This window comes from Rhinoderma darwinii, chromosome 1 (assembly GCF_050947455.1).
Source record: "Rhinoderma darwinii isolate aRhiDar2 chromosome 1, aRhiDar2.hap1, whole genome shotgun sequence".
NCBI classification, from domain to species: Eukaryota; Metazoa; Chordata; class Amphibia; order Anura; family Rhinodermatidae; genus Rhinoderma; species Rhinoderma darwinii.
In genome coordinates this window covers 363,133,602-363,157,411 of record NC_134687.1, presented here as the reverse complement: position 1 = coordinate 363,157,411, position 23,810 = coordinate 363,133,602, and the positions used below count along the sequence as shown (strand labels likewise).

Genomic DNA, 23,810 nt, shown 5'->3' with positions numbered 1-23,810 from the left:
TGATGCGTGGAAAACGCCCAAAGAACGGACATGTCGTAACTTTTACGCAACGGACCATTGCTGGGTTAAAATCACGCACATGTCTGCACGGCCCCATAGACTAATATAGGTCCGTGCGACGCGTGTGAAAATCACGCACGTTGCACGGACGTTTTCCCCATTCGTCTGAATAAAGCCTAACTGTGTTAGAAGGCTAATGGATGATTAGAAAACACTTGAAAACCCTTGTGCAATTATGTTAGCACCGCTGTAAACAGTTTTACTGTTTAGACAAGCTATAAAACTGACCTTCCTTTAAACCAGTTGAGAATCTGGAGCATTACATTTGTGGGTTCGATTAAACTCTCAAAATGGCTAGAAAAAGAGAGCTTTCATGTGAAACTCGACAGTCTATTCTTGTTCTTAGAAATGAAGGCTATTCCATGCGAGAAATTGCCAAGAAACTGAAGATTTCCTACAACGGTGTGTACTACTCCCTTCAGAGGACAGCATACACAGGCTCTAACCAGAGTAGAAAGAGAAGCGGGAGGCCCCGCTGCACAACTGAACAACAAGACAAGTACATTAGAGTCTCTAGTTTGAGAAATAGACGCATCACGTGTCCTCAACTGGCAGCTTCATTAAATAGTACCCGCAAAACGCCAGTGTCAACGTCTACAGTGAAGAGGCGACTCCGGGATGCTGGCCTTCAGGGCAGAGTGGCAAAGAAAAAGCCATGTCTGAGACTGGCTAATAAAAGGAAAAGATTAATATGGGCAAAAGCACACAGACATTGGACAGAGGAAGATTGGAAAAAAAGTGTTATGGACAGACGAATCGAAGTTTGAGGTGTTTGGATCACACAGAAGAACATTTGTGAGACGCAGAACAACTGAAAAGATGTTAGAAGAGTGCCTGACGCCATCTGTCAAGCATGGTGGACGTAATGTGATGGTCTGGGGTTGCTTTGGAGCTGGTAAAGTGGGAGATTTGTACAAGGTAAAAGGGATTTTGAATAAGGAAGTCTATCACTCCATTTTGCAACGCCATGCCATACCCTGTGGACTGCGCTTGATTGGAGCAAATTTCATCCTACAACAGGACAATGACCCAAAGCACACCTCCAAATTATGCAAGAACTATTTAGGGAAGAAGCAGGCAGCTGGTATTCTATCTGTAATGGAGTGGCCAGCGCAGTCACCAGATCTCAACCCCATAGAGCTGTTGTGGGAGCAGCTTGACCGTATGGTACGCAAGAAGTGCCCATCAAGCCAATCCAACTTGTGGGAGGGCCTTCTGGAAGCATGGAGTGAAATTTCTCCCGATTACCTCAGCAAATTAACAGCTAGAATGCCAAAGGTCTGCAATGCTATAATTGCGGCAAATGGAGCATTCTTTGACAAAAGCAAAGTTTGAAGGAGAAAATTATTTCAAATAAAAATCATTATTTCTAACCTTGTCAATGTCTTGACTATATTTTCTAGTCATTTTGCAACTCATTTGATAAATATAAGTGTGAGTTTTCATGGAAAACACAAAATTGTCTGGGTGACCCCAAAGTTTTGAACGGTAGTGTATGTACCACAAAAAAATTAACCAATAAAAACTACAGCTCGTTTTGCAAATAAGAAGCCCTCACACCGTTCAAGCGGCAAAAAAAATGAAAGAGCTATGGCTCTCAGCATATGGCGACACAAAACTATTTTTTTTTAAACAGTTTTTTCTTTGTAAAAGTTGTAAAAAAATCACCGTAATCGTATTGATCAGCAGAATAAAGTCACGTTGATGTTTTTACTGTTTTTATTGAAAGCCATAAAAATGAAACTCATAAAACAATGGAAGAATCGCAGTCTTTTTCAATTCCAACCCACAATGAATTTATTTTTGCAGTTTCCCAGTACATTATATGTAACTTTAAATGGTGACAATTACAACTCCTCCCGCAAAAAATAAGCCTTCACACCTCTCCATTGACGTAAAAATAAAAAAAGTTATTTCTCTTGGAAGGTGGGGGGTGAAAAACAAAAATTAAAAAATTAAAAATGGACTTTAAGGGGTTAATTTATTAATTAGTGTTACCTGTCATTAATTGGGTTAAGTGAGGGTGCAGCAAGCTGTAGACAGAAAGGGAGTGCCTTGGATTCTGCTTTTAATCACTGGATTAGGAAAATGCATCAGTCCTGGAAGAACTGCAATACCAGGTCAATGCGTGGAGTGGACAGAGCAATCTTTTTTTCCATAATCCTGTTCTAAATACCCATTTACTATACGGTCCCCAGATAGGGGACGTATCAGATATTAAACTGATAAGAACAGATTTTTTTTTAAATTAAATACTTTATTAACAATCAGTAGTTTTAAACACACATACAATGAAAATCTGAAAAATTGCTGCAGCAGGAAGGGGTTAATTAAAAAAAATATCTGTTCTCATCAGTTTAACCCCTTAGAGACACAGGCAGTTTTGGCCTTGTGGACACAGCCCAACTTTGGAATGCTTTCACCTATGCAAGCCATTCTGAGATTGTTTTTTCATGTCACATTTATGTTAGTGGTAAAATTTGGTCGATACATTCAGTATTTGTGAAAAACACCAAAATTTTGAGAAAATTTTTAAAAAATAGCATTTTCTTAAATTTAAATGTATCTGCGTGTAAGACAGATACCACACAAAATAGTTACTAGTTAACATTTCCCATTTGTCTACTTTATGTCGGCATCAATTTTTAAACGTCCTTTTATTTTTCTAGGATGTTACAAGGCAGCAATTTCTCACATTATCAAGAAAATTTTAAAAACCTGTTTTTTAGGGACCAGTTCAGTTCTGAAGTGGCTTTGATGGGCCTATGTATTAGAAATCCCCATAAATTACTCCATTATAAAAACTGCACCACTCAAAGTATTCAAAACAGCATTTAGAATGAATCCTAACCCTTTAGGCGTTTCACAGGACTCTAAGCAAAGTGGAGGTGAAATTTACAAACTCCTATTTTTTGGTAGAAATTCATTTGTAATCAATTTTTTTCTGCAACACAAGGTTTTACCACAGAAATGCAACTTAATATTTATTGCCCAAATTCTACAGTTTTTAGAAATGTCCCACATGTGGCAACAGTTTGCTACTTGACTGATTCACCGGCTTTAGAATTGAAGGAACACATAGTGGATTTTGAGTCTCCTTTTTATTAGAATATATTTTAGGCAGCATGTCCGGTTTGAAGAGGTCTTGTAGTGCCAAAACATAGGAAACACCCCCAAAAAGACACAATTTTGAAAACTACACCCCTCATGGAATAAATCTATGGGTATAGTAAGCATGTTGAACCCACAGGTTTTTTTTTCTGAAATCATTGGAATTAGGCAGTGAACATAAAATAAATATTTTTCAGTAAAATGTAGACTTTTTTCACTTTCACAAAGGATTAAAGGAGAAAAAGCACCCCAAGATTTGTAAAGCAATTTCTCCCGAGTACGGTAATACCCCATATGTGGTCATAAACTGCTGTTTGGGCGCATGGCAGGGCTCAGAAGGGAATAAGCACCTTTTGGCTTTTGGAGCTCACATTTGGCTGGAATGGTTTTGGATGCCATGTCGCATTTGCAAAGCCCCTTAACCCTTTCCCGCAAATCGGCGTTACTGTACGTCCTTTTATGGGGTGCGTTCCAGCAAATGGGCGTACAGTAACACCCTGAGGATGAAGCGGGCACAGGAGCTGTGCACGCTTTATCTTCAGCAGGTGTTGGCTGTAATATACAGCTGACATCCCGCTGCAACGGCGGTGATCACAGTTCTCTCTGATCACCGCCGTTTAACCAATAGCGACCGTGGCATTTAAGTGATTGACACAGAGGGAGGGGGCTCCCTCTGTACCCCGTTGGCCCCCGTGCGAGAAAAATTGCGGGGTGCTGATGGTTGCAATAGCAACCAGGAAGCCTAGCAACGGCTTCCTGGTTGCCAGGTATTGGAGCCTATTAGGTCCTGCCCAAGGCAGGACGTAATAGGCTTAACTGTCAGTTGTAAAATGACAGTTACAATACACTGCACTACATAAGTACATACATAAGCAGTGCAGTGTATTATACTAGGGATCAGAAGATCAGATATTCCAGTCCCCTAGTAAGTGTAAAATAAAAAGTGAAAAAAATAAATAAGTAAGTTTTATGTAATAAAAACAATAATAGCCCTGTTTCCCTGATCAAGCCCTTTTATAATTACAAAAAAATTAAAACATTAAAAAAACCTATACATAATAGGTATTGCCGCGTTTGTATCGGCCTGACCTATAAAACTATCCTATTATTTATCCCGCACGGTGAACACCGTAAAAAGATACAATAAAAAACAATGACAGAATTTCCTTTTTTGGGCACGATGTTTCCAAAAAAAAAAGGAATAAAAAGTGATAAAAAAGTCGCACATACCCCAACATGGTACCAATAAAAACTACAGTTTGTCTCGCTAAAAACAAGCCCTCACACAGCTCCGTCAACAAAAAAGTAAAAAGTTATGGCTCTCAGGATATGGTGACACTAAAACATTGTTTTATTTAGAAAAAAGTGTTTTTATTGTGTAAAAGTAGTAAAACATATATAAATTTGGTATTACCATAATGGTATCGAACCGCAGAATAAAGTAAACATGTTGTTTATACTGCACAGAGAACGCCGTTTAAAATTTATAAAAAACAGTGAGAGAATTTTTGGATTTTGGTCTCCCAAAAAATATTGAATAAAAACTGATCAAAAAAATAGCATGTACCACAAAATTATACTAATAAAAACTACAGCTCGTCCCATGAAAATGGAGCACTCACACAGCTCGACAACGGAAAAAAAAAGGTATGACTCTTGGAACGCAATAATACAAAACGACGGGCCAGACTAATATATATTTGCAGTAGTTCTTCACCTAAAACCCCACGTCATCATTTGCTAGTTCCCATTGGTAGACCCTGTAAATGCAGCGGAAACTATGACATTTTGGGGTCTGTGCTACATATGGGGCTAGTGAAGAAATCAAAGATTAGGCAATGCTGGAGTGCGGATATTTTCCACAATATCACAGATACCCTTTAGAAGTGCGACTCCTGCACTCAAAAATCTGGCCTGTACATAAAGGATTGGTTCAAAGCATACGTCACTAGCCATAAATAATTCATTATTAATTTACCCCATTATTACGTCATCCTATTATGACCTGATGCACTCCGCCCAGCGTACATATACTTTGATGTACTCCGCACAGCTTACATATGCGCCCACATTATAAACTGAAACACCAATAAAACACGAAACAAAACTATTACCAAGAAAAATCTGCGCTCCAAAAGCCAAATGGCGCTCCTTCTGGGTCTGGCAGTGTGCCCAAATAGCACTTTATGATAACATATGGGGTATTACTGTACTCGCTTAATCCCTTCGCGCACCCTGACGTGCCATTTAGTCCGGGTGTGGGGTTTGATGTTTGGAGCGCGTTCACATGCTGAGTGCGCTCCATATGCTGCGGGTGTATTTGACAGCGGACACCCGGGACTAACAGCCGGGAGCAGCGATCTCGCTACTCCTGGTTGTTTAACTCCTCAAATGCTGCGGTCAATCGCGACTGCAGCATCTGAGGCGTTGAAAAGAGGGGGCGGCCCCCTCCGACACCTCATCCCCCCCAAAAGTGAGATCGTGGGGTGACGATGGTTGTTATGGCAGCCCAGGGGCCTAATGAAGGCCCCCAGGGCTGCCTTCACTCTGCCTCTGCTAACCCCTGCCTGTGGCAGGGCTTAACAGATGCCTGTAAAAATGACGATATACTGTAACATGTTAGTATCTAACGATCAAGTCCCCTAGGGGGGCTAATAAAGCGTGTGAAAAAAAGTAAAAAAAAGTTTTTCGAAGAAAAAATTTTTTTAAATATTAAAAGTTAAGAAAAACCCCCGTTTCCCATTTTCCCCCTAAAGTAATGTAAAAGTCAACAAAATTGGTATCGCTGCGTCTGTAAAAGTCTGAACTATTACAATACAGCGTTATTTAACGCGCACGGTGAATGCCATAAAAAAAAAAAAATTTAAACCGCCAAAATCGCTGTTTTTTTTCAACTTAAAGAGGCTCTGTCACCAGATTATCAAATCCCTATCTCCTATTGCATGTGATCGGCGCTGCAATGTAGATATCAGTAACGTTTTTTTTATTTTTTTAAAAACGATAATTTTTGGCTAAGTTATGAGCAATTTTATATTTATGCAAATGAGCCTTTCTAATGGACAACTGGGCATGTTTTCTCTTATTTCCAACTGGGCGTGTATTGTGTTTTTAGCAACTGGGCGTGTTTACTTCTTTCACTGCACAATCACAATTTGCTGTGGATCATGCTGGGCTGGAACAATGAGAAGTGTAGGACACTGATTAGTCACTGATTGGTCAGCGTCATACACTCCTCTGTACAACAACCAGTTGGTAAAAAGTAAAAACACGCCCAGTTGTCCATTGAGAAACTCATTAGCATAAATCTAAACTAGCTCATAACTTGCTCAAAAATGATAGTTTTTCAAAATAAAAACCACTGCTGTTATCTACATTACAGCGCCAATCAGATTATGTAGGAGATAGGGCACTTATAATCTGGTGACAGAGCCTCTTTAAGTTTAAAAGAAAATGTAATAAAAGGTGATCAAAAGTCCTACGTACCAAAAAATGGTACCAATAAAAACTACAGCTTGTCCCGCAAAATATAAGCCCTCACACCGCTCATTCGGTGAGAAAATAAAAAAGTTACGGCTCTCAGAATGTGGCGACACAATATAGTTGTTTTTTTTAACTAAAAGCTTATGATCAATAAAAGTAGTAAAAGATAAAAAAAAACTATATAAATTTGGTATCACCGTAATTGTATTGAGCCACAGAATAAAAATAGGTTGTCGTTATTAGCGCACGTTGAAAGCCGTAAAAACGAAACCCAAAAAACAATTGGGGAATCACAGTTTTTTCCATTTTCACAAAGAATTTTTTTTCAGTTTCCCAGTACATTATATGGAACCATGAATGGTACCCAGGGGCGTAGCTAAAGGCTCATGGGCCCCCGATGCAAAAGTTCTTATTGCCCCCCCCCCGAAAGACTTCTCATGGCAAACGGTCTGCAGCTTTCAGCTGCTTCGCTGGGTCTCCTAAGTGACCCAACAATGCAGCACTAGCAGCCAGGGGCGTCACTAAGGACTTAAAATGTCAAAGGATATAGTCCCAATACATATGTCCCCCCCAATAAAATGTGTGTGTATATGTGTGTGTGTGTGTGTATAGGAGACAGCATATCATATCTACAGCACTACGACCCTATAAACTATGGATAGAGTTAGATACAGTGGTTCAGCAGACAGTATCACACATGATAGGCAGTGGCGTAACTACCGCCGTAGCAGCAGTAGCGGCTGCTATGGGGCCCGCGGCATGAGGGGGCCCGTGTCGCCCGCCAGCACGGGCCCCCACCATGGCCGGAGGCTCCGCTAGCAGCCGCTATGGCTGCTACAGCGGGACGCCACTGAACACTACGGCAGAGCAGGGAGGTATCTCCCCGCTCTGCCATTAACTGGTTCCCGACCGCTGGCTGTATTTTTACGGCCAGCGGTCAGGGTCCTTAAAACCCGAGCCATAGACTTTCTATGGCTCGGGTTTTAACTTGCTGCCCGCGCGATCGGGCAACTGAATGTCGGGTCTCCGGCTGTCAGTGACTGCCGGGGACCCTGAGGAGAGGATAGAAGCAGCTTTCGCTGCTTCTGTCTTCTCTGATCACTTGTACACAGCGCTGAATGCGCGATGTGTACAGGAATAGAGACAGCAGCAGCGGCGCTGTCTCTATTCCTCCCGGTGATCATGTGACTGGTCACATGATCGCCGGGTGCCGTTAGTGGCAGACTGTTGCTGGGTCTTACAAGACCCAGCACAGCCCTATTAGTGACAATCACTATGAGAGGGCTGATTTCCCCTGTAACTGGGGCTGCTGTGCAGCTCCAGTTACAGTGGAAAAACATGGTGTAAAAGAAAGAAAAAATATATATAAAGTTCCCCAAAGGTCTTCTTTGACCTTTGGGGGACAGACCATAGTAATAAAAAAATAATAAAGTAAAGTGCAAAAAAAATGTAAATAATAAATACACATAAAATACCCACCCCAAAAAAAAAACGTTCCCCCCCGCCAATCATTGTTGTAACGCTAGCGCTGACCCAATTACCCTAATATAGACATGTAATATATAAAAATTTACGGTAGACAATGATGATCACAAATAAAAGGTCTATTTTAGGGTAAAACTATGTTATTACCAAAAAAAAATAGCTGAAATGTAAAAAAGCTTATTTTTTTACTATTATTTTCAAACTTTATGAATAAAAATTCTAAAATAGCAAAAAAGGTGTGTATAAAAACGATAAAAAATGAAACCTGCATTGTCTACGGAAAAAACGTCACAAAAATAACGTCGTTAGCCGAACAAATAAAAAAGTTATAGCCATTTAACTAACACGTGCTAAAAATGGCTAAACGGTGTCTGGTCCTGAAGGCGCAAAATAGAGCAAAAGACATGTATCCCCTCTCCACAGGATAGGGGATACATGTGTGATCGCTGGCAGGGATAGGGAAAACGGGGGACTGAAAGTCCCCTGAAGTTCTCCATCACAAACCTGGGACTTCCGGGGTCTGTGTCGGCAGCTCCTTAGAAATGAATGGAGCGCCGGTCGTGCTTGTGCGCATGCGTGACCAGCGCTCCTTTCATTTTTATTGAGCTGCGCAGACGCCGGAAGTCAGAGGTTTGTCATGGAGAAGTTCAGGGGACTTTCAGTCCCCCGTTCTCCCTATCGCTGCCAGCGATCACTCATGTATCCCCTATCCTGTGGAGATCCTGTGGAGAGGGGATACATGTATTTTGTAGGACACACTGTAGGTCGCATTTTTTTGGGAGGGGGGACGCTGTATGGCGTTCCCTACAGGGGGGGGAACGCTGTATGGCGTTCCCTACAGGGGGGGGTGGCTGTATGGCGTTCCCTACAGGGGGGAGCTGTATGGCGTTCTCTACAGGGGGGGGCTGTATGGCGTTTCCTACAGGGGGGCTGTATGGCGTTCTCTACAGGGGGGGGTTGTATGGCGTTCTCTGCAGGGGGGCTGTATGGTGTTATCTACAGGGGGCTGCATGGCGTTCTCTACAGGGGGGCTGTATGGCGTTCTCTACAGGGGGCTGTATGGCGTTATCTACAGGGGGGGGGGCTGTAAAAAAGGCACTATCTACAAGGGGGGGGGGGGGTTGTGTGACACCCAGGGGAGGGGGGGCCCCAGTCAAAAGTTTGCTATGGGGTCCAGTCTTTCCTAGTTACGCCCCTGATGATAGGATTAGATATAAGGGCCAGTAGACAGTATCACACATGATAGGTTTAGATACAGTGGCTGAGCAGACAGTATCACACATGATAGAATTAGATACAGTGGATCAGCAGACAGTATCACACATGATAGGATTAGATACAGTGGCCCAGCAGACAGTATCACACATGATAGGATTAGATACAGTGGCTCAGCAGACAGTATCACACATGATAAGATTAGATACAGTGGCTCAGCAGTCAATATTACACATGATGGGATTAGATACACATCTCATCAGACAGTACCACACATTATAGGATTAGATACAGTGGCTCAGCAGTCAGTATTACACATGATGGGATTAAAGATAGGGCCCAGCAGACAGTATCACACATGATGGGTTTAGATACAGTAGCTCAGCAGACAGTAACACACATGATTGGATTAGATACAGTGGCTGAGCAGAGAGTATCACACATGATAGGATTAGATACATTGGCTCAGCAGATAGTATCACACATGATGGGATTAGGTACATAGGCTCAGCAGACAGTATCACACATGATAGGATTAGATACAGTGGCTCAGCAGACAGTATCACACATGATAGGATTAGATACAGTGGCTCAGCGTTGTGACGTCATCCGCTGCGCACAGCACTGTGACGTCAGGACCTCTGCTGTGCTCCTGAACCAGGAAGGTAAGTACTGTCAGTTACTATAGTAACAGGGGCTCGCTGCCCGAGTTACTATAGTAACTTTTTATTGATGTGGTTCGGGCTGCCGCGGGCCCCCCTGGCTTCGGGGCCGCTGCTACCCCTATAGCTACGCCACTGATGGTACCAAGAGAAACTACATCTCCTCCCGCAAAATATAAGCCCTCACACCACTCTATTGATGGAAAAATAAAAAAGTTATGGCTCTTGGAATGCGGGGAGTGAAAAATGAAAATCAAAAAAGTGCTTTGTCCCAAAGGGGTTAACAATTTATGTGTGTGTCTCCAGTGGCACAATCTGGGCACAACACATTGGGCACTGAAATAGCATATCTGTAATGACAGGAAGGAGGTGATGGGAAAGTGAGCCCTAATCTACCCACCGCCCTGTCCCTGCCTACTTGCAACGACCCGCCCTAGGCGACGGGGTACAACTGGGCGGCGGTCCCTACGCTGTCTAAGTGCACGGGAGAACAAACAGGGAACACGCAAGGGAAGGGGCAGTAGCCACGGAACGCCACGAGGAAACGGAGCGGTGAATGGGAGTCAGGACCAGGAGGAAGTGAGTATACCAACGTGGGCACGGAGGCAGAAGCAAGCCAGGGGCAAAGCAAGGCAGGTTAAGCGGAACTGCAGCAAGGCAGAAGCAGGCTGGAGCGAGCAGCAGTGAGGCCAGGAATCCAGAAGAATTACAAGCAATGAGGAAGAGAACAGGGTAGGTAATAAAGGACAGGGGGTGGAGCAAACTCCGACTGACCAGACCGCGATAGGCTCTCCCACTCCTGAGCCTGCCACCCTGGTTGGTGGGAGACGATGTCAGTCGAACAGGTCTGGCCTCAGGTGTGGATTGATTAATCCCAGGAGTATACCTGGACGTAGTACCTGGCAGATTCCTAACAGTACTCCCCCTTTTATGAGGGGCCACCGGACCCTTACTAAGAGGACCCGGTTTAGTAGGGAAGAGAAGGTGGAACCTCCTGATCAATACCCCAGCGTGAACATCACGGGCAGGTACCCAAGTCCTCTCCTCCGGCCCGTATCCTCTCCAATGGACCAGGTACTGGAGGGAGCCCTGGACCATCCTACTGTCCATAATCTTGGCCACCTCGAATTCCACCCCCTCAGGGGTGAGAACGGGAACAGGAGGTATCCTCGAGGTGGACCAGGACGGGGAGCAGCGTTTAAGGAGGGAGGCATGGAAGACGTCATGTATGCGAAAGGATGGGGGCAGCTCCAGACGGAAGGATACAGGGTTGAGGACTTCCATAAAATCTTATAAGGTCCAATAAATCAGGGAGCAAACTTCCTGGACGGGACCTTAAGGCGCAAGTTCCTGGACGACAACCAGACCAAATCCCCGACAACAAACCGGGGGTTAGCAGAACGTCTACTATCCGCCTGAATCTTTTGTGCGCTCTGGGACGCCTCTAGGTTCTTCTGAACCTGGGCCCAGACTGTGCACAGTTCCCGATGAACATCCTCTACCTCAGGATTATTGGAACAACCAGGGGAGACAGAGGAGAACCTTGGGTTAAACCCGAAATTACAGAAAAACGGGGAGACCCCTGACGAGTTACTGACCCGGTTATTGAGGGAAAATTCAGCAAGGGGAAGGAATGAGACCCAATCGAATTGACAGTCAGAGATGAAACACCTTAAATATTGTTCCAGGGATTGGTTAGTCCTTTCCGTTTGGCCATTAGTTTCGGGATGGAAGGCGGAGGAGAAGGACAGATCAATCTCCAACTTTTTACAAAAAGCTCTCCAAAATAAGGAAACAAATTGTACCCCTCTGTCAGAAACGATATTGACTGGGGCCCCATGGAGACGCAGGATGTGTTTCACAAACAAAGAAGCTAACGTCTTGGCGTTAGGTAGCTTCTTAAGGGGCACAAAGTGGCACATCTTGCTGAAGCGGTCGACTACCACCCACACCACTGACTTGCCCTGAGATGGAGGCAAATCGGTGATAAAATCCATGGAGATATGGGTCCAAGGTCTCTGGGGAATGGGCAAGGAACGTAGTAGGCCCGCAGGTCGGGACCTAGGGGTTTTGGACCTAGCGCAAACCTCACAAGCGGCGACGTAAGCCCCAACGTCTTTAGGCAGCCCAGGCCACCAATAGTTTCTGGTAATGAGGTGTTTGGTGCCCAAGATGCCAGGATGACCAGATAGAGCGGAGTCATGGTTTTCCCTGAGTACCCTCAGCCGGTATTGCAGGGGAACAAACAGTTTGTCCCCAGGGACGTTCCCGGGAGCTGCACCCTGATCAGCCGCGATATCAGAAGCTAAATCAGAATCCGTGGCAGAAACGATTATACCAGGGGGTAAAATACAAGCAGGATCCTTCTCGGAAGGAGGATTGGCCATGAAACTACGTGACAGAGCATCAGCCTTAATATTCTTGGACCCAGCCCTATAGGTAACCAAGAAATTAAATCTGGTAAAGAATAGTGCCCACCGAGCTTGTCTAGGATTAAGCCTCCGGGCCGATTCTAGGAAAACCAGATTCTTGTGATCCGTAAGGACCGTTACCTGGTGTCTGGCCCCCTCCAGGAAGTGCCGCCACTCCTCAAAAGCCCATTTAATGGCTAGAAGTTTGCGGTTGCTAATATCATAGTTACTCTCCGTGGGCGAAAACTTCCTAGAGAAGTAAGCACAGGGGCGGAGATGGGTGAGGGAGCTGGTACCCTGGGACAAGACGGCCCCCACTCCCACCTCGGATGCGTCAACCTCCACAATAAATGGCTCCTCTTGGTTGGGCTGAATCAGCACGGGGGCCGAGATAAAGCACTTCTTGAGGGTCTCAAAGGCCTGGACGGCCTCAAGGGGCCAATGGAGGACATCAGCACCCTTGCGAGTAAGGTCCGTAAGAGGCTTAGCGACGACCGAGAAGTTGGCAATAAATCTCCTGTAATAGTTGGCGAACCCTAAAAAACACTGTAACGCCTTAAGGGAGGCAGGTTGGACCCATTCCGCCACAGCCTGAACCTTGGCAGGGTCCATGCGGAATTCATGAGGAGTGAGGATTTGCCCTAAAAATGGTATCTCCTGTACCCCAAAGACACATTTTTCAGTCTTAGCAAACAGATTATTCTCCCGAAGGACCTGGAGCACCTTCCTGACATGCTCCACGTGGGAGGACCAGTCCTTGGAAAACACCAGTATGTCATCAAGGTACACAACAAGAAAATTACCCAGGTACTCTCTCAGGATTTCATTAATAAAATTCTGGAAGACAGCAGGGGCATTACACAACCCAAAGGGCATGACCAGGTATTCGAAATGACCCTCGGGTGTGTTGAACGCAGTTTTCCACTCATCCCCCTCTTTGATGCGGATAAGGTTATATGCCCCCCGTAGATCGAACTTGGAAAACCATTGGGCTCCCTGAACCTGATTAAAAAGATCCGGAATCAAAGGAAGTGGGTACTGATTCCTTACGGTGACCTTATTCAGGTTACGATAATCAATGCACGGCCTAAGACCACCATCCTTCTTCCCCACGAAGAAGAAGCCAGCACCTACAGGAGAAGTCGAGGGGCGAATGAAACCCTTGGCCAGGCATTCTTGGATATACACTCTCATAGCTTCACGTTCAGGACATGAAAGGTTAAATATCCTACCCTTAGGAAGCTTGGCACCAGGCACCAAATCGATGGCGCAATCGTAATCTCTATGGGGGGGGCAACACCTCGGAGGCCTCCTTAGAAAACACATCGGCGAAGTCCTGAACAAACTCAGGAAGCGTGTTTACCTCCTCCCGGGGGGAAATAGAGTTAACAGAAAGACATGACATAAGACATTCACTACCCCATTTGGTGAGATCCCCAGTATTCCAATCAAACGTGGGATTATGTAACTGCAACCAGGGAAGACCTAATACCAGATCGGACGATAATCCCTGCATCACCAGTACAGAGCACGGCTCCAAATGCATGGAGCCAACCAGGAGTTCAAAAACAGGAGTATGCTGAGTAAAATAACCATTAGCAAGGGGAGTTGAGTCGATACCTACTACAGGGATAGGATAAGGTAAATCAATAAAAGGCATCTTTAGAGACATAGCAAATTCCACAGACATGATATTAGCAGATGAGCCAGAATCCACGAAAGCACTGCCCGTGGCAGACCGGCCAGCAAACGAGACCTGAAAGGGAAGCAAAATTTTATTGCGTTTCACATTAACGGGAAATACCTGTGCGCCCAAGTGACCTCCCCGATGATCACTTAGGCGCGGGAGTTTTCCGGCTTCTTATTCTTGCGCCTGGGACAGGTGTTCAGTAGATGCTTGTCGTCCCCACAGTAGAAGCAGAGACCATTCATTCTGCGAAACTCCCTACGTTGTCGAGGGGACATGGAGGCCCCGAGTTGCATAGGTACCTCCGAGTCCTCCGTGGAGGGGCGAGGAGATGGGACCTCGGGGGGGATCGCAGAAAAGTCAGAGGGGAGCACATTGAAGCGTTCAAGCTGACGTTCCCTGAGACGTCGGTCAAGTCGTACTGCTAGGGCCATAACCTGGTCAAGGGAGTCAGACGAGGGGTAGCTAACCAGCAGATCCTTCAGGGCGTCAGATAATCCTAACCTAAACTGGCACCTTAGGGCCGGATCGTTCCACTGAGAAGCTACGCACCACTTCCTAAAATCAGAACAGTATTCCTCAACCGGTCTCCTACCCTGACGTAAGGTCACCAGCTGACTCTCGGCTAAAGCAGTCCTGTCAGCCTCGTCGTAAATGAGTCCGAGGGCAGAGAAAAAACGATCCACAGAGGAAAGTTCAGGGGCGTCAGGAGCCAAGGAGAAGGCCCACTCTTGGGGCCCTTCCTGGAGTCGGGATATGATGATACCCACCCGCTGGTTCTCGGAACCTGAGGAGTGGGGTTTTAGGCGAAAATACAGTCTGCAACTCTCCCGGAAGGAGAGAAACGTCTTACGGTCCCCTGAGAACCGGTCAGGTAACTTGAGGTCAGGTTCTAGAGGTGAGGTGAGGGGTACTACTAAAGCAGCGTCACCCTGGTTGACCCTCTGGGCCAGGGCCTGGACCTGTAGGGAGTGGCCCTGCATCTGCTGGGTCAGGGTCTCAAGGGGGTCCATGATAGCGTCAGCGTAGGAGAAATGGTAGACTAGGTAACGGCTTGTAATTATGTAATGACAGGAAGGAGGTGATGGGAAAGTGAGCCCTAATCTACCCACCGCCCTGTCCCTGCCTACTTGCAACGACCCGCCCTAGGCGACGGGGTACAACTGGGCGGCGGTCCCTACGCTGTCTAAGTGCACGGGAGAACAAACAGGGAACACGCAAGGGAAGGAGCAGTAGCCACGGAACGCCACGAGGAAACGGAGCGGTGAATGGGAGTCAGGCCTAGGAGGAAGTGAGTATACCAACGTGGGCACGGAGGCAGAAGCAAGCCAGGGGCAAAGCAAGGCAGGTTAAGCGGAACTGCAGCAAGGCAGAAGCAGGCTGGAGCGAGCAGCAGTGAGGCCAGGAATCCAGAAGAATTACAAGCAATGAGGAAGAGAACAGGGTAGGTAATAAAGGACAGGGGGCGGAGCAAACTCCGACTGACCAGGCCGCGATAGGCTCTCCCACTCCTGAGCCTGCCACCCTGGTTGGTGGGAGACGATGTCAGTCGAACAGGTCTGGCCTCAGGTGTGGATTGATTAATCCCAGGAATATACCTGGACGTAGTACCTGGCAGATTCCTAACAATATCTGTGGAAATTGGCAATTTTCAATCTGAAACATCTAATGTGCACTAATTTCTGCAAAACCTTTGGGGTCAAAATGCTCACTACACTTCTAGATGAATTCCTTGAAGAGTGTAGTTTCCTAAATGGGGTCACTTCTCAGAGGTTTTCATTGTACTGGTACCTCAGCGCAATGCAACATTTTTGCAACATTTTTTTTGCAAAAAACTATTTTGTAAAATCTCAACTCCAAAAACGAAATTGCGCTTTTTCCCTTTAGACCCTTGCCGTCTTTCCAAATAGCAGTTTACAACCACATATGGGGTGTTTCCCTACACAGGAGAAATTGTGTAACACATTTTGGGGTGTCTTTTCTCCTGTATTCCTTGTGGAAATGAAAAATTATGAGCTAAATCTACGTTATTGGAAAAAATATATTTTTTCATTTTCACGGCCCAATTCTAATAAAATCTATAAAACATCTGAGGGATCAAAATGCTCACTACACCTCTAATTTAAATCCTTTGAGGGGTATAGTCTCCAAAATGGGATCACACCTGGGGAATTTCTCTATACTGGTACTTCAGGGGCTCTGCAAATGCCACATGGCCCCCAGAAACCAATTCAGCAAAATCTGAGCTGCAAAATCCAAATGGTTCTCCGTCCCTTCTGAGCCCTGCCGTGGGTCCAAACAGCAGTTTATTATCACATATGGGGTATTGCCGTAATTAGGAGAAATTTCTGTACAAATGTTGGAGTGCTGTTTCTTCTTTATTCCTTTAAAAAATTTGAAAATTCTATGTTTTTTCAGAAAAAAAGTTGATTTTCATCTTCACAGACTAATTCCAATAAATTCAGCAAAAAACCTGTGGGGTCAAAATGCTAACTATACCACTAAAAAAATTCCTTGAGGAGTATAGTTTCCAAAATGGGCTCAATTTTGGGGGGTTTCCACTGTTTAGGTCCCTCCAGTGAGTTGCAAACACGACACAGCACCGAAAACCATTCCAGTAAAGTCAGCGCTCCAAAATCCAAATGGCGCTCCTTCCCTTCTGAAGACTGCCGTGGGTCCAAACAGCAGTTCCTTACCACATATGGGGTATTTCCGTAATCGGGAGAAATTGCTTTACAAATGTTGGGTTGCTTTTCTCCTTTATTCCTTGCAAAAATTTTCATTTTCACAGACTAATTCGAATAAATTTAGCAAAAAACCTGTGGGGTGAAAATGCCAACTATACACCTAGATAAATTCCCTGAGGGGTGTAGTTTCAAAAATGCTCACTTTTGGGGGTTCTTTTGGCACCACAACACCTCTTCAAACTTGACATGGTGCCTAAAATATATTTTAATAAAAAGGAGGCCCCAAAATCCACTAGGTGCTCCTTTGCTTCTGAGGCCTGTGTTTCAGTCCACTAGCGCATTAGGGCCACATGTGGGATATTTCTAAAAACTGCAGAATCTGGGCAATAAATGTTGAGATGCATTTCTCAAGTAAAACCTTCTGTGTTACAGAAAAAAATGTATTACAAATTAATTTTTGCAAAAAAAATTAAATTTGAAAATTTCACCTCTACTTCCTTCAATTCCTGAACAACGCATAAAGGGTTGAAACACTTTCTGAATGCTGTTTTGAATACTTTGAGGGGTGCAGTTTTGAAAATGGGGTGTTTCATGGGGGTTTCTAATATATAGGGCCCTCAAAACCACTTCAGAACTGAACTTGTCCCTGAAAATATAGCCTTTTGAAATTTCTTAAAAATGTGAGAAATCACTGCTAAAGTTCTAATCCTTGTAGCGTCCTAGAAAAATAAAAGGATGTTCAAAAACAATGCAAACAAAAAATAGACATATGGGAAATGTTAATTAGTATTTTGTGTGGTATTACTATCTGCTTTACAAGCAGATACATTTAAAATTAGAAAAATCATAATTTCTTTACATTTTCTCTAAGTTTTGGTGTTTTTGACAATTAAGCAATGAATTTATCAACCACATTTTTTCACTAACATAAAGTACAATATGTCACGAAAAAACAATCTCAGAATCGCTTGGATAGGTAAAAGCATTTCAAAGTTATTGCCACATAAAGTGACACATGTCAGATTTGTCTGGTCCTGAAGGCCAAAATGGGCTTGGTCCTGAAGGAGTTAACGAACCAAAACAGTGGAACCCCCCAAAAGTGACTCCACTTGGGAAACTACACCGCTTAAGGAATCTATCTAGGGGTATGGTGAGCCCACACGTGTTTTGTAGAATTTAATGGAATTAGGCCGTGAAAATCAAAACATTTTCACTAAAATGTTGCATTTTTCCAATTGCACAAGGGAAAAAGGAGAAAAAGCACCCATATATGGACAGTAACATCAGGGGCTCCTGGAAGAGCAGAATCCCCAGCCAGAGTGCGCAGTTTGCGAACTGTTTGCGTGCTGCTGTGGTGAAAGTGTATCGTGTGTGGACAAATGGCACCATTGGGAGTAACCGACGTGGAAACTGCGAGCACCACTGATGTGTGATAACATCGGCTACAAAGTTGCGTGGGGGCCGATTAACACGCTTCAGTGGAGCAGCTCACAGTGAAAATCAACCAGGGGGCTACCAGACGTGTGTAAAACAACAGTTCAGCGAACCCTACTGCGTTTGGGGCTCCGAAGCAGACGGATGGTCACTGCTCAAATGCTAACAAAGGTGCATTGGAAAAAAAGGCTTTCATTTGCACGGCAGTATCGAATTGGACCACCGATGATTGGCAAAGTGTTGCCTAAACTAAATTGTAAAATAAAAAACTTTATTGGATATGCATTAATTCAATATTAAAAGTCCATTGGTGCAAACCTGTATGTGCGAGTGACCCCCAAACTCACATACCGTGGCCTGAATAAAATAAGATGTAATATAAGAGATGCCACTACATAAATGTCAAATAATTGCACTACCGCTATTGAGCACTAGGTGGCACGTGTCACTGCACTATAATTGAAAACAGAGAGTTTCCGATGAAACAATGGAATCAGTGACCACAAGTTATTTGAATAATGAAGATATTCGCCACATACACACACAAAGATGTGCTGCGTTGTGAATTGGCAGCCTCCAAGACTAGAATGAGGTGAGTGTAATGTGGATGATTTCACTGTAAAGAATGTATGGTATTTACACTGTATTCAATTGTGATGTGCACGTTGTTGGGTTATGAATCAAGAAATAATTTGATAGTATAAATTGCAACAATTGTGGTGGCTCAAAGTAATTGAGTGTGATCCAATTCACAACTGTAGCGATAAATAAACGGAGGGAGTTATAAGCTGAGCTGATGTGACAGCCAACAGCTATAGAAAGTTTGGAAACTGTATTAATTCAAGCTGCGCTGTTAAAACAGCGAACAGCTAATAGAGCTCAGAATTGACCTTACATTGAATGGGTGACCGGATATGATCTGGCCACTTGCACATTCAGCGTTTTTATTGCGTTTGTATTGAACAATGTGTGAGTACAGAAAGACCTAAGCGCCGCTATCTGCCTAGGAAGCAGCGATTGAAAGGCGGCTGTGAGGTGTGCCGCTGTCACTGTAGAATGTCAACTCAAATGCGGTAATAAGCAACCGTTTGCTGGGTTATGTCTAATACTGGAGCGGTCAGAATAAGTCCGCCCAGTAAACTCAGTGTATGAACCGAGCTAATTAGTGAAACAGTGAGGGTTCGGTTGTCTAAACCCCACAGACTCACTGCACCTCATCTGTGGTCAGACTCGAGGATAGTGAATTGTAACCTCGGGTAGACCATGCCTGGAGTTGCCAGCCGTCAGACCATGTCGTGGTGAGAGGTGAGGGAATTATCCCAGCTGATTAAGATGAGGATTAGACAGCGAGACACGCTGGTAGTGTAGCGCAGTGAGACAGCTGACAACTGTCAGCCGTGTTGTGTGGCGTGATCAATTGAGAGCTGAACAGGGACAGCTCTGGCCATGTGAAGGCACCAAGGATTGAGGATTAAAAACCCGACGCGCGTTTCGCCAGCATTCTGGCTTCTTCCAGGGGTGGGAGGCCGCCATTGAAGTGCCCTATAAATAGGGTCCTTCCTGATTGACAGTCTCAGGGACCAATCAGAGACCTCAGTCTCGATTGGTATGGTATAGGAAAAGATACTCTATAAATTATTATGAGAGATTGCAAGAATTATTATCAGAACACCATGACTATAAAAAGCTATAACCAAGTAATGGAAAAATGAGAGAAATGAGAAGGATATATGTTTAATTAAACTTTCTAAAGAAAAGAACTGTCATTTAAATTTAATTTTAATTTTACAAAGAGATAGGTTGTATAATGACTGGCATATAAATCCTATAATGGTGATAATGGTGTACCTCGGGCATGATTTTTCTTCATACATCCATGGAAAGATATGTACATATTGGAGAAAGTATACATTGATCTGGATCTATTACAGAAAGCATCCGAAGCCAAAATTTTCATTAAGTCCAAATGGACTCACTGTTTTCATGTTGAAAATCCATTCACTTTCCTTTTTCAAGAGCGCTTGATCTAAATTGCCCCTTCTAATGCCCAGGCGTATTTCGCACAAGGCCCAGCCTTTGAGGGTTGTCCAGTCGGAATTGTGTACATTCCCGAAGTGTCTGGCTATAGGGGTTGGATTAAATGGCTTATTTTTGATCCTGAAGTCCTGCTCATTTTTTGCAAAATTAATTATAGAGTTAATATGCTCACGGATCCGTATGCGCAATTCTCTCTTGGTTTTCCCAATATATTTGAGACCGCATGGGCATTCGAGGCAATAAATTACTCCAGGGGTGGAACATCTCATATGATCAGAGATCCGGTGGACGATACCAAAGGCATCTGTGAACTCTCGTTTGTCCACTAAAACCCGACAGGCTCTGCACATTTTACAAGGGTAGAAACCAGGATTGAGTACTGGCCTATTCTTGCTGATTCTTGAAAAATGACTCTGGACCAGAACATTTGAAATGGTCTTACATTTTCTATATCCCAGAGAGACCCTACTGGTAAGAAGGTTATTGAGTACTGGGTCACTCAGTAAGATGTTCCAGTGACGGTTTAGAATGAGTGTCATTTCATCCCAACAGTCATTAAAATCAGTGACAAATCGTGGTTGAGACCGTTCTGTGTTAGTCTTTATTTTTGGGGTCAGCAGGGTTTCTCGATCTGTCCTCAGCGCCCAGTTGTAAGCTTTCTTGATATTCCTTTTACTGTAGTTCCTATGTAGCAGTCTGTTCTTCAACTCTGTTGCCCGAGTCTTAAAGAGCTGGAAGGTGGAACAGTTTCGTCTGAGCCTCAGGAATTCTCCCTTTGGAATGCCTCTGATGGTGTTAATGGAGTGAGCACTTGTGGCATCCAGAAGGCTATTGGTGGCTGTTTTTTTGCGATAAAGATCTGTCTCAATTATGCCCCGCTCGTTGGTAAAAAGCCTAACATCCAAAAAGGGGATGGACTGATGGTCATATGTTAAGGTCAGTTTGAGGTTAAAGTTGTTGGTGTTCAACACCTCTACGAATTCTTCAAGTTCCCCAGATGAGCCATTCCAGATGAGCAAAATGTCATCTATAAATCTGCGCCAGATGTTAATCCTGGAGGTAAAATTCTCCATTTCGGGACAGAAAACGTGACATTCTTCCCACCAACCCAGATACAAATTGGCAAAGGTGGGTGCCACTGCTGCTCCCATGGCTGTTCCTCGTAGCTGCAAATAAAACCTGCCATCGAAAAGGAAATAATTGTGTTTCAAAATAAACTTCAGTGCACGTAGGACAAAGTTCTTCCGAGATAGACTATAGCCCTCCTTTCTTTGCAGGAAAAATTCAACCGCTGCACAGCCTACCTTGTGATCTATGCTCGTGTAGAGGGACTCCACATCGCAAGTGGTGAGCCATTCATCCACCTCCAGGGAGCTACCGTTAAGGTCTTTGAGCACCTGCATGGTATCCCTGGTGTGGGAAGGTAACTGGTATACTAGTTCACGTAATTCTTCATCTAACCAATGGTTACATTTTTCGGTCAGATTACCCACACCAGAGACAATCGGTCTCCCTGGGGGGTTGGTGGGGTTCTTGTGCACTTTTGGGAGGAGATAAAATGTTGCAATCCTAGGGTGCTGTACCTTCAAAAAATCCCTCTCTCGAGCAATGATGGCCCCCTCTTCAAAACCATCTTGGATCATATCATTATATTCCTTTAAGAATTGTTCAGTTGGGTCGCCCCAAAGTGGACGATAACAGGCTTTATCTAGTAGTTGCTTCTTGGCTTCCAGTAAGTATTTTTCTTTGGGCCAGATGACAACATTGCCCCCTTTATCTGAATTCTTGAAGACAACGTCTTCCCATTTACGTAATTCCTGGAGTGCCCGTTCTTCATCTGGACTGAGATTATGAGAAAGCTGTTGCCCGGATAATGACAACAGGTCCTGGGATACTAGGTCAACAAAGACTTTGATGGCCGGACAACCTTCTAAGGAGGGCATGGTAAGAGTTTTGGACTTCACCTTCGATTTTTTGTGAGAAGTGGTGAGAGAGTCAAAGTCACCTTCACATTGTTGGGTAGAATTTTCCAACAGCAGTTCCTCTAAGTCTCCCAGTGTATTTATTTCCACTTCTGAAAGACAATCCAAGTGAGCAGTGTTTGACTGTCCCCCAATAATGGTCTTATTTGGTCTATTAAACATCTTTTGGTAGAACAATTTCCGCCCAAAGAGGTGAAGATCCTTGATTACGGTAAATTTATTGAGCTTCGTGGTTAGACAGAAATTAAAGCCCTTTTTAAGGACTGAAAGTTGAGGACCCGTGAGGGTATGACTAGAGAGGTTGATGACTCTCAAGCATTCCTCACTGGAATTTGTGTTGTCATGAATCACTTTTTGTAGGGTCTCTGAGGTTCCTTCCTCCGTTGTTGTGAGCCCCTGAAGCCCCACCTCCCTCTGTCCCGTAAAAAAGGCACCTCAGTGGTGGTGTGGCCAGTGTTTCTATTGGGAATTCTACTCCTGCTGGGTTGTCTACCCTGGGTTGACTGTGGGTCTGTTTCCGAGTCTGATATATCTGTCCCATCTGTACCTGTGTCAGAAAACTCATGTGGGTCCAGTGTCTCTTTGTGAGTTTGTATGTTAGTGGGTCTCCCAGTTTGGAACCTCTGGGATTTTTTCTTTCCCCAGTCATATATATCTCCTCTGGAGTAATCTCCCTTATCTCGTGAGAATTTCTTCCTTTTCCGGTTTTTAATTTTAACTTCAACAGCATCTATATAATCTAATGTCTTTTTGAAAGCCTCTGCAAATGGTGTTGAGCCCTCATACTTCTCCAAGCTGGGTGTAAGCACTGCAAGATCTTCCTCTACCAAATTAAGAATATGGGTTTCGTCCTCAATAAGTATGCCCATAAGTGTATTGGAACACACTGTAAGGGCTGATTCCCATTTCTCCTTGAGTCCTGGTTTGGACAGTTCGTATGAGGGAAAGAGTGGGATACGTAGGCCTCTTGAGACAAGGCCCTGTTCTAGATATTGTTCTAGTGTTATTTTAGTCCAGGTGGATTGTACCTGCCTTATCTGGAGGTTTTTAAACTTTTTAATAAGATCGTCCATATGTAACTCCATTGATTGCGTCTCCTGAGTGTGAGTTCCGCTATCTGAAAAAATATTGCCAACATCCTCCTTTTGGCGTAACTGTCTCTGTTTAAGTTGGTCTATAATGCTCGTCTGAGCCATGGTGTCCTAAAAAATTTGATAAGTGGATATGGTGATCGGAAAGTGTCCAAGCAGGACACGGTAGTAAATAGTAACTGGTGAAGATCACCTGTCTCACTCGAGGGAATAGGTCAGGAGGACCACATGGGTGTACACCACCGTATATTGCTAAGTAATAAAGGGAAGGGAAAGAGGAAAAGATGTGGTCTAAACTAAATTGTAAAATAAAAAACTTTATTGGATATGCATTAATTCAATATTAAAAGTCCATTGGTGCAAACCTGTATGTGCGAGTGACCCCCAAACTCACATACCGTGGCCTGAATAAAATAAGATGTAATATAAGAGATGCCACTACATAAATGTCAAATAATTGCACTACCG

General features: G+C 44.2%; 1 non-coding gene across 1 annotated transcript; it reads right to left on the bottom strand.

Annotated features, from left to right (window-relative positions):
• Window positions 1–2,143: 2,143 nt before the first annotated feature.
• On the bottom strand, window positions 2,144–2,328 carry LOC142722344 (U2 spliceosomal RNA). The gene has a single exon (XR_012874660.1). It is a non-coding gene; the product is annotated as a U2 spliceosomal RNA (small nuclear RNA).
• Between the last annotated feature and the right edge of the window lie 21,482 nt (window positions 2,329–23,810).